General features: G+C 38.6%; 1 pseudogene; it reads right to left on the minus strand.

Moving 5' to 3' along the window:
* Positions 1 to 358: 358 nt before the first annotated feature.
* On the minus strand, positions 359 to 1,108 carry LOC101826262 (annotated as a pseudogene).
* Positions 1,109 to 11,560: the final 10,452 nt, after the last annotated feature.

Here is an 11,560-nt window from a genome sequence, read left to right on the forward strand (position 1 = left end):
TGGGGGGGATGGAGAGTGGGTGTAGTGAACATTATTGATGATATTCAAGAAAGTAAGGCTTCCTAAGCCCCTCCCCTTATTTTGGGGGTTTTGGGGATAAAAGCTGTGAGGGATCATGCTCAGTGTTGTGATGGAAACTCATCAGCACATGGGGGCCTCTCTTCCTCTTGTACTTTTGCTGGAGTGGGGAGTGCAGGACTTCTTACTCCTTGAAGTATATGCAGGTCATAAGTCCACTACCATGATGCTGTAGCTGCATTCATTGCCATAACAGGAAACTTTACAAAGCTGTTATTGAGAGTAATAAAAGGTGGAAAAAGTAGGCATCATTTTTAATGTTAAAGGAGACAACCTAGTCTTAAGTGTAGCCCAGGATGCCCTTCACCTTCTTGATGTAATTATACTTGGGAACTTTTCCCTGGCAGCAGGTCAGATTCATGGTAGGCACATTGGGCATAGGCACTTGGGAGGCCATGCCAGTGAGCTTCCTGTTCAGCTCTAGGATGACCTTGCCCACAGCCTTGGCATCACCAGTGGATGCAGGGATGATGTTCTGGGCAGTCCCATGGCCATCATACCACAGCTTCCTAGATGGACTATCCACAGTCTTCTGAGTGGCAGTGATGGCAATGCACTATGGTCATGAGTCCTTTGAGAATGTCAAAGTTATCATGAATGACCTTGGCCAGGGAACCTAAGCAGTTGGTGGTGCAGGAAGCATTGCTGACAATCTTGTGTGAGTTGTACTTCCCTTGGTTCACACCCATCACAAACATGGAGCATCAACAGAAGGAGCATGTATCATGATCCTTGTAGAGCTCTATTCTTCCAGTCTTCTCCATAGCAGTGAAGACACCAGTACACTCCACAACACACTCTGCTCCAGTATCACCCCTTTTGATGTTGACAGAGTTCCCCTCCAGGAAGATGGAAATGGCCTTCCTACTGATCACAAAGTACCCATTCTCAGCCTTGACTCTGCTGTGGAACTTGCAGTGAATAGAGTCATTCTGGAACACATAGACCATGTAGTGTGATAAATGAAAAGATCATTGATGGCAACAATATCCACTTTGCCAGAGTTGAAGGCAGCCCTAGTAACCAAGCATCCAATATGGTCTGTTCACTCTGACCTTCACCTGTCTCAGGGATGAGGCTGACACCTCTTGAGAAGATGCAGTTACCTCTGTAACAGGGAGGATCAGAGAGCTAATATTATTTTTATTTATTTATAAGAATTAATTATATATAGTAGATATTCTTTTGCTTATTGTAAATACTGCAAATATATTTTCCCTCATGTATTTGCCCATTAACTGTAAAAACAATGTCTTGTGATATTTGGAAATTTAAAATTTTACATAACGCTTTCATTAAAAATATCCTATATCTTTCTGCTTTTATAACCAGGAAGATTTTATCTCTGGGACTTGGTTTTTATTTAATCTCCTTGAATTTTATTTGATATGTATATGAAACAAGTTCCTACCTAGAGATATTACCCCCAAATAATCTAGTAGCTTCTATAATGTTTTGTAAAGTTTTATTGTTAATTGTTGTTTGTGTGTTATTGTTAATTTGTGGGGTGTATGTGTGTGTTGTTGTTCATTTGTGGTGTGCATATGTGTGCATGTGCATGTGTGTGTGTGTACTCATGCAAGCATGCACGTACATGAAACTGCCAGAAGAGGGCATCAGTTCTTCTGAAGCTGAAGCTGGAAACCAACATAAGCTACTATTTGCCATTCAGGGTTGATTAAAAAAATCTGGTCTTCTTGAAGGTCAGCAAGCACTCTCAACTGCTGAGCCGTCTCTCCAGCCCCTAACTTCCAAGCTCTAGCCCTCTACCCTCCATTCATTGCTCTTGGAGAAAGATCACAAATGGACAAAAGTCTGCCGACAAGGAAGAAGTCATCAGAAAAATGATCTCTTAGAGTGCACATGTATTAGAGAAATGAGATCCCCCACCTTGCTTTTGTCATGCAGAGCAGTACTTAATGCACCACTGAGTCTTTTCAGATGAACACTTTTCATGCTGCCTGGAGTTCTCATTAATTCTAGATCATGAATGGTTGTGGTACGTATGCCCTTTATGCTGCCGAATAGTATTTTTCCTGGTGTAGGATGTAATTTCTTTTCTTTTGTTTTAAATCTGACAGTCACTCATGATACTCTTATCAAAGGAGGTAGATGGAATTGACTTCTGGCTTCCCCTCTGCCCTGGGATAAAAGCCACACTTTCATGATAAATTGCACGGAGAAAAAGGCAGCAGGAGTTGCTTGTACCAAAATGAGAGTGGCTTTTGGCTTTGCTTCAGTGACTTTGTTCCACATTTCTTTCTGAACTCTCAGAGAAAAGTGATAATGAGAGCTTAATCTCTAGACTTGTGCCATCAGCTCTTTATTTCTCTTAGAATATTTTGAATCCTACAGAGCCTCAATTTCAGCCACTCCACACAGCACTTTCATGACAGATCCTCCCTGGGGTGGAAATAATCAGAGGGTGAAATTCCAAGGTTTGTTATTTTTTTTCAGCTGTGATCTGATGTGTTTTCATTATTTTGAAAAGACTGGGGGTACAAAAAGAGCTCGTAGTGGGTAGCAGATGAAGGATGGAAGTAGTTCTTTCCTTCACTGTGTCTCCTAGCTACCCTAGTGATACAATATTCAACACTTTGGAGATACTGCTACATTGAATTTCTGCATTTCCCTCTCTTCTTCAGTGTGACATAGGCATCATAGGGCATAACAGACACTACCAAAGCATTGTGTGTGTGTGTGTGTGTGTGTGTGTGTGTGTGTGTGTGTGTGTGTGTGTGTTATTTCCAGGTATGGGGCTCAGAAGAAGAAAGGCTTCCTTCTGATAAATTATTATTGGAGTACAAATAGGCTAGCCTGGCCAGGATGGAGTACATATGGGTAGCATGGCCAGGGATATGGTGAAGGCCAGCATCATTGGTCCTACACTGTTCTTGAAACATTGAAACCATTTCCCCCAAAAGTCTTACAGAAATGACACTGTTATTCATAATATAAAACTTTTGTTATATCTGATATCATATTACCGTATTTATCAAAGCAAAGCAGCCAGACCTGTTCCTGACAATGTTAATGTGAAGTCCTCATTTTCCAGCATTTCTCTTGCTTTCTTCATCTGAGACAGCTATGGAACTAAACATGGCTCCTTGCATGGCTTCTGATCAACAGCAGAGAATGGTTTTTAGCTGCTTGATTTCTAGTTTGTTCCATCTCAGGCACTAGGTAGCTTTGCTAAGGACTAAGAGCCCCTTCACCTAACTCCTAGTGGCCAGCTCCGGTGATGCTCACATTGCTGTGGGGGTGCGCCTTGTTGAGGTCATCTGGTACCATCAGACAATATTAGGGGCTGTAATTGTGTATAATAGACAAGTGTGGAGAAGCTGCCGTCTAAGTGAAGTTCTCCAAGTCCTCCCACTTAGCATCCTGTATAATGCCAATGCTACTGAATTCCCCAAAGGAGCCCTGAGGGATACAAGGAAAGTGTCTATGGATCTCAATTTAAACAATTACTCTGGGCACTTCTGATAGCATCCCTTCGCATCTACCCACATTTATTATGACATTATGGCCTGAGATTGTAAGAATAGCTAAGGAGGGACAGATCTAATACACATCTATTCACCTCCAGTGTCCTCTGTAATGTGTTCCGGTGTGTTATTTGGGAGACAAGAAGGATTTATTAAAGACATTCACTTTCTAAATGACATCCTCAATGAATAAAGACGTCCTCTTTAGCACTTCACCTTTGCTTAACAGAGGCATATCCCTTCAGGAGTGTGCTTCCCATGAATCACCCTGCATTTATGAGCAATAGTGGGAATTTATAGAGAACTTACTACTTGCCAGCCACTCTTCTAATCACATCCGAGATGGCATTTGCTTATATTTATTTGTGAATACTTAAGGTGGCTACGAACTGCTTTAAAAATCTAACACTACCTTCTTCGTGCTTTGTAAAAACCACAAATGCCAGCATGATTTTCCAGGTGAGGATGTTGAGATACAAAAATGTGAAAAGCCCGGTGCAGAGTCATACAGCTAGCCACTAGCAGAGAGATAAAGCTAGATAATGTAGCCCCCACAGTAAAATTCTTTGCTTCTATACTGTCCTGTCTAATGGAGCAATACAGTATTTTCAGTCACTGTGTGTGTGTGTGTGTGTGTGTTTGTGTATGTTATAAATCTCCATTTTTACAGATAATGAAAGTGGAGTCCAGCACAGTTATTTGCTTGAAATAAAATTGCTTCCAACAGAAGAAAATCGAATTCAAATCCACTTGTTAGAATTCTAGAGAGTATCTGAACAGCAACTGAATCTTTAGAAGGCAAATTTGTGAGGTCACATCATGGGTAAGAGATACAATACAGAAATCCCCTCACATCTTCCATCTAACTCAGTGTCTTTATAACTCGTTGAGCAAGTCATATATTTGAATTCATTTAAATGTTTTGGAAACCTACCTTAAAAATTATCTTTTCGTGGTTTGAATGAAAATGGCTCCCATAGGCTCAGAGGAAGTGACAATTTTAGGAATCACAACATTCTGGGAGTAGGTGTGCCCTTGTTGGAGTGAGTGTGGCCTTGTGAGAGAAAGTGTGTCACTGTCATTTGAGGTCTCAAATGCTCAAGCCATGCTCATTGTCTCTCTCTCTCTTTACCCTACCTGCCAATCCAGATGTAGAGTTCTTGGCTCCTTCAGCACCATGTCTGCCTATATGACTCCATACTTCCTGCCCTGATGATAATGGACTAAAACTCTGAACCTGCAAACAAATGTTTTCCTTTGTAAGAGTTGCTGTGCTCATGGTATCATATCACAGCAATAGATTACTAACGAAGACACCTTTATTTATATATAATAAATTTACATTTATTCATTATTCATATGGTTTCTCTCTCTCTCTCTCTCTCTCTCTCTCTCACACACACACAGTACAAAAATTAACCACCATGCAAAAGAGTGTACAGAAGAAAGCAAATATCAGAACTCGCAGGTCTGGATAGCATCCTAGTGAATATTTTTCTAGTCACCTTTCTCCTTACATTGTAAGCATGCATCTCATGCACAAATCATGTAATTTTAGGTAAATGGGATTCAACTATAGCTACTATCTGTAACCTGCTTTTATCTGTTTGTTCCTTCACTCAAAATAACCACCAACAGATTAACATTTCCAAAATGATATGTTTGAAAGAATGTATGGTGTGCATTTCCCTATTTTGATAGGCAGAAAGATCAATCTTTTTGTGGACAAGTCACTATATTAGTCAAAAGAGGTGAAGTTATTTTGCAGGAATCAACCCCTAAGACTCCGTGGCTTATTCAGTCACATCACTTCTTCATTACATAGTTGGAGAGGGGTCCAGTGCCTACTTGTTTGCCTGCTGTCCTCGTTCTCAGGAGGGACTCTGGTCTCTGCAGCAGGGCAAGATTGCTGGAGCATTGCACCTAGTCTTTCTTCTCCATCACTAGGTAAAGGAAATGCTTCGTTCCTGTTGACATTGGTTTAGAGCTGGAAAGTACTTCACATATCCATATGCGGAAGGCTTAGTTTCTGATGGGGGTGACAGGATCATAAGGGCTCTAGCCTCTTGGAAAGCAAATCATTGATGGATTCCTAAGTTAATCATCTCTTTGGGGGTGGGGTAGAAACTTTCTCATCTGGGACCCAGTTGGGAAGTTTGGGGGCAGCTTTTGAAAGGCAGATTTTATCCTCACTCGCTCTCCTCTTGTTCAGTTTCATTGGCACCGTGGTCTGAGTCTCTTTGGAGCCATCATGAGCTCCCTGCTATGCTGGAGGCCAAAATATAGCAAAGCCATGAGTCTTAGGCTGAAAACTCTGAAATGAATCTGTTCTTAAGTGTTTCTCTTAACTGTTTTGTCACAGTAGTGACTGACATACAAGTCATGGTGTCACCAAACTCCAGGAAAAGAGGAGCATATCACTTTCTGTGATCTTTCTCAGAAAGAAGTAGAATAAGAAACTTAGGAAGCTTCCCTAATGGATCTCACATAAGAATGTACCTGTGTGAATGCACCATCATTTATATATTATTTATTTGGTAGCTATCTGGGTTGTTGCTACTGTTTTCAGTCTTAAGTAACATAAGGATGAACGTATACAGTTGTATCGCTGATTCATTGGTTTGAATTCCTAAAAGTAATGCATCACAAATTCACTGAAAATATAGGCAGTGTGGTGTTTACTAAACATTCCTCAGATGTTGTGAATGCCATAGAGGCCTCAGGTCCAGAAAGAACATTTCTGAGATTCCCTGATTTAAGAGTCTGTTGAAAATATGCTGCTATGAGAATTTGAGATAGAGGATGAGAAGCTATTGTTCTCTGGGAACATGTGAGCTTAGTTTTAGCCTATAGACAGCATCATGAACATGAAATACATTAGCCCCACAAGTACTAAGATCTACCTGTCCCCAAGACATCACTACAAGGAGCTGTGGTGTCACTGGTTATCAGGAGATTGAAACTTTCTTGATTTCTTGGGAAGAGCCTTCCCAATTCCCTATTCAAGTACCCAGCTGAGGTGTCAGGCTTAGCGTGAGTGCCCGAATCACTGCTGGATGGCTTGTATTCTGACAGAACTCTGAATGTCAAGGTGCCTATGGCTAAATTGCTTTCCAGAAAAATGCCTCCCAGAGAAACAGCAATAGCAGCAGGCATAAGAATATCATGTGGACCAAGAACTTCCAATTGTTCTCTAACTTCAGCAAGGTAATACTTAAAATAGGCAAAATCAATGCTGGCTCATATTTATGATCCTTTGGTTAAAGTATTACTTGACATTATCTTCTGACATTACTTGATATTTATTGGAAAATTTTCCTGAGTTTTATGAATTGGACACTTACATCTTTGGTTGTTATGTCTACTTTTTTGACTAACAAAGCTTCCTAGAGATCCTCCTTTAAAATATTATCTTTATTTGATATACCTTTGTGATGGGGGATGCCCTTTTGTATATATGTTTCTCTTACTGGTTTATAAATAAAATACTGATTGGCCAGTAGCCAGGCAGGGAGTATAGGTGGCTATCACACAAGAAAAGTCTAGGGAGAGGAGGCAGAGAGGAGCCGCCACGCTGTAGAAGGAGTAACATGCTGGATTATAGGAAAGCCACAGCCTCGTGGCAATACATAGTTTAATAGAAATGGGTTAATAATTAAGAGAGAGATAGCCAATAAGAAGTGTAAGCCATTGGCCAAATCATTTATAATTAATATAAGTCTTTGCGTGTTTATTTGGGGCAAGGTGGTTGTGGGGCCAAGAGGGAAAGAAACTCCATCAACACCTTTGCCTAATTTAAACTGCAAAGACTGTTTACTAGTTATAGTGTATTTTGGCAAAATGTCATATGGTTGTATACAGGTTATCTGAGAGTCTCATAAAGGCAATAATGGAAAAAAGAAAATTGTTAGGACTCTTCTAGTACTTGAGATAAAAGAACATTCAAATGTGAAGCGTGTGCTACAATAGAATGACTTGAATAAAAATAAGCTCATGCTTTATAATGAAGCTTGTTCATTGTTTTCCCTTTGTTATTCATCTCTTTTGGACCAGGGCTGTGTTAAATCAGACCCTTGCAATGTAAGAAAGGAATTTACAGAGGAAAGCAGAGAGGTTCATGCAATATTGTTCCTGAGAAACTAAGAGAACTAAGAATTGGCATTATAAATTCTATTATTTCCTTTTGAATGCAAGGAGTGAAAAATAGCAGGAAAATTGGTCTCTAATGGAATAGAGCAAAAATACAAAATGGCTATGGATATGTAATCTTAATTTGATGAGAATTAAAACTGTAAAGAAAAGTAAATAATGTGACATTTATTTAGACATAGAAATAGAAATAAAGGTTTATAAATACATTTGATGGTTAACAGGTTCAGATGACTTGTGTTTCAGTAGACTCTGAAACAGTCAGCATGTAACAGAAAAAAAATGTGATGGTCAAGGCCAAGGGCTTCCAAAATTCGAGAAGTTGAGAGATGTAACTCAGATGTCATAGGCTTACCCTTCTCTGCTTTAAAATGTTCTCCCTGACATATCAATGACAGATATTTTTCCTGAGATGAACCTGAAGAAAGACAAAAGCAGTGTGTTATAATACGTTAGGAAAAGAAGACTTCCTATTTCAGGTTCCTACCATTTCCTGACATCTGCCTGATTGATGAGAAGTACTTGAAGATGAGAACAAAATTGTTTTAACTTTCCTGATTTGGAAATATGCCATAATTTTCAATTATGTAGAGACTGTAGACCAATACCTTAGGAGTTTACGCATACAAGATTAGAAATACTTAATCTTTACTAATGGGGCTTGATTATTGCCAGAGATTAATGAGCAATGAAATTACACATCACGGAACATAAATGACTCTTTGGGCATAAACTAAGTTCTTGGGACACTTGTTTAATTCTTTTCTGTCACTCCTATATTGTTATATTTTACATATTTAACATACATTTACATGCGTTTTAAATTTATATACATATTAAATATTCATTAAAAATTTTTTGGTTTTCCGAGACAGGGTTTCTCTGTATTGTTTTGGAGGCTGTCCTAGAACTCACTCTGTAGACCAGGCTGGCCTTGAACTCACAGAGATCAGCCGGCCTCTGCCTGCCGAGTGCTGGGATTAAAGGCGTGAGCCACCACTGCCCGGCTCATTTTAAATATTTTAAACATATTCTTTTCAAATTTTATTTTGAGATTATTATATAATTACATTTCTTCCTTACTTTTCTTCCCTCCAAACTCTTTTGTATACCTCTCCCTGCTTTCCTTCAAATTAATACCCTCCTTATTTCATTGATTGTTCTTGCATGCATGCATATATATTATATATATATATGTATATGTATATATACCTTCCTTATAAGTCCCTATGTTACTGTGTGTACGTTTTCAGGGATGACTATTTGGCACTGAACAAACACTTGGTGTGCTCTTCCCTGGGGAAGACTATCTTTCCTGCTCTCAGCTTTCTTCTCTCTTCTACAGATCTTTTGGTGGAGTTGAGGCCTCATGGGTTTTTCCCCATCCACTTTGGTATGTCCATTGGTGTAGTTCTTGTACACTAGTATATTAATTATTTTATTTATTTTATACATGTTTTCAATTCTCAGGAAGGGCAAAGTATTGCTGACTAGGGTATCCATAGGGATAAAAGTCTCAGTTTGCTTGTAAGGATGAACTGACACTCAGTGAAGAACAAGGATAAAATAAACACAAAACTAATAATATAAGAAGTAATGGCTTAAGTCTTATACAGATAGCAAAACCTATTGAAATCTAATTTGGATTTGGGTACTCTGAAAATAAATTCCCAATGAAAATTACAATAAAATATGAAAATTAAAGAAAAGCATATTAGAAGGTGCACACTCATCTAGAATTGGGATGGAAGTAAGTATAGCAAGATGAAATGGAGAATGATGAACTCTTCCTTGATGGAGAGGAGTGTTTCTTTTTAGGAGTTAGTGGGAGAGTTGGAAAGGCTTTTCTGGTGCTCCCTGGTTATTTTTAGATGTATCCCCAGGTAAATTCCCAGCCCCATAGAGCTTCCAAATGTTTCTGGTGCCCTAAGGTCCACTGTGGGTGTTTCATTCTGAGTGAAATATGTCCCTTATATTTGCCCTTATGGCAGTTAATGATCCAGAATTTCCTCATGTCTGTATTGTTCAAGCTGCTCTGAAGTATGGGAAATATATTTTATAAAATCAATGTTAGCAATATTTTTCTTTTTAGTATTTGTTGCATATTGACTTAGAGAGAACAGTAATATATGTATTTGTATATTCCATATAGAGAATATCTTGTACAAAATAGCATCACAAAGTTTCAAAAGCAGCCAACTAATGCCCAAATGCATGGTATCCAATTAAATTTAGGGTTGCATTAACCAAATTGAGAATCATGTTGATGCATGGTGCCTTTCAGATTGTCTCTGGACCATTGTGTATTTTGTTGTAGAATGTAAATACATTTTTGTGATAGTTAATGCTTATTGACTATTAAATATTTATATCATACAAATTTGTTCTCATGCATCTGTGGCAACTGGATGATCTTTTTGCATGAAAATCATAATGAAGACATTCTCAAAGTATTTTAAATTATACTGTCCCTGAATCCATGTTTCAAAGTGAGGATAGCAATTGGTATCTTCAATTTCTTTTATGAAGAGGAACTGGATTTTCCTGACCATACTTAACTATTTTTATGCAATTCTATTCAAGAATAGCAAAGCATTTTATCTCTTGTACTCTTCCTTTTTAATATACCCATAACCAGAACTGAAGTTCCTTATTATTTGTCAATTAGACAAAGTTCTAGACATAGGCTTGGTGCTTCCTGATAGGAAAAACCTGACCTAACAGCTTCAATTTTCCTTTCCTTTTTAAAAAAATTTATTTGTATTTTGTTTGTATGTGTGCATGAGTGTGTGCATGAGCATGTGTGTTTGTGTGTGTGTGCATGCATGCATGCATGTGCACATCTGTGAGTGTGCTTTGGGAGGATAATAGAGAGGATCAGATACCCTAGTCAGCTGTGAGTCATCTGCTATGGATGCTGGGAATCAAATTCCTGTTCTCTGCAAGAGCAGGATGCTCTCTTAACTGATGAGCCATTCCTCTGACCCTTCACACTTTCCTTAATCATAAGAAAATGTAAGAAATTGAAGTCATCTGAAGAAGACTGAATGATATCCAGAAATATACTCCTGGAATGTGTGAAAATGACATTATCTTGAAGAAAGAGTCTTTGAAGATACAATTTAGTCAAGAGGAGAAGCACACACCAACTCTTCTTTGAATTCACAGACCACTTTTTTATTTTTATTGACTGTTAGGAACTAAAATTTTCCTAATTTCATAGAAATACAACATACAGAGAGTAAGAATAAGATATATACATATATGTTTATTTTATATGTATGCTTAACAACAATTAAAGAGGCCATGAATTTGAAAGAACAAAGAAGAATAAATACATTACAGGGGTTGGAGAGAGGAAAGGGAAAGGAAAATGATTTAAATTATATTGTAATCACAAAAAATAGGAAAATTATTAATAAAAATAAATATTTCGTCAGAAAAAAGCAAAGATAGAGCCTAGAACTGTAGAGTACAGGGGTTGTAGAAATGAATCTCTCTTTCCAGAGATGTACAAGGATGACACCAACTGGTAATCTAAGCAATAATGGAGAGACTACCTTAAATGCCCTTCCCCAAAAATGAGATTGATGACTACCTTGTATGCCATCCTAGAGTCTTCATCCAATGGCTGATGGCAGCAGAGGCAGATACCACAGCTAAACACTGAACTGAACTCCTGGAAACCAGTTGCAGTGAGGGAGGAGTAATGAGGAAAGGGGTCATGACTAGGCAGGTGAAGCCCACAGAAACAGCTGATCTGAACAACGGGTTGCTCATGGAACTCACACTGATGACTAAGAGGCCAGCATGGGACTGATCTAGACCCCCTGAACATGGGTGTC

This window comes from Mesocricetus auratus, unplaced genomic scaffold (genome assembly GCF_017639785.1).
Source record: "Mesocricetus auratus isolate SY011 unplaced genomic scaffold, BCM_Maur_2.0 Super-Scaffold_100023, whole genome shotgun sequence".
In the NCBI taxonomy this organism is placed as follows: domain Eukaryota; kingdom Metazoa; phylum Chordata; class Mammalia; order Rodentia; family Cricetidae; genus Mesocricetus; species Mesocricetus auratus.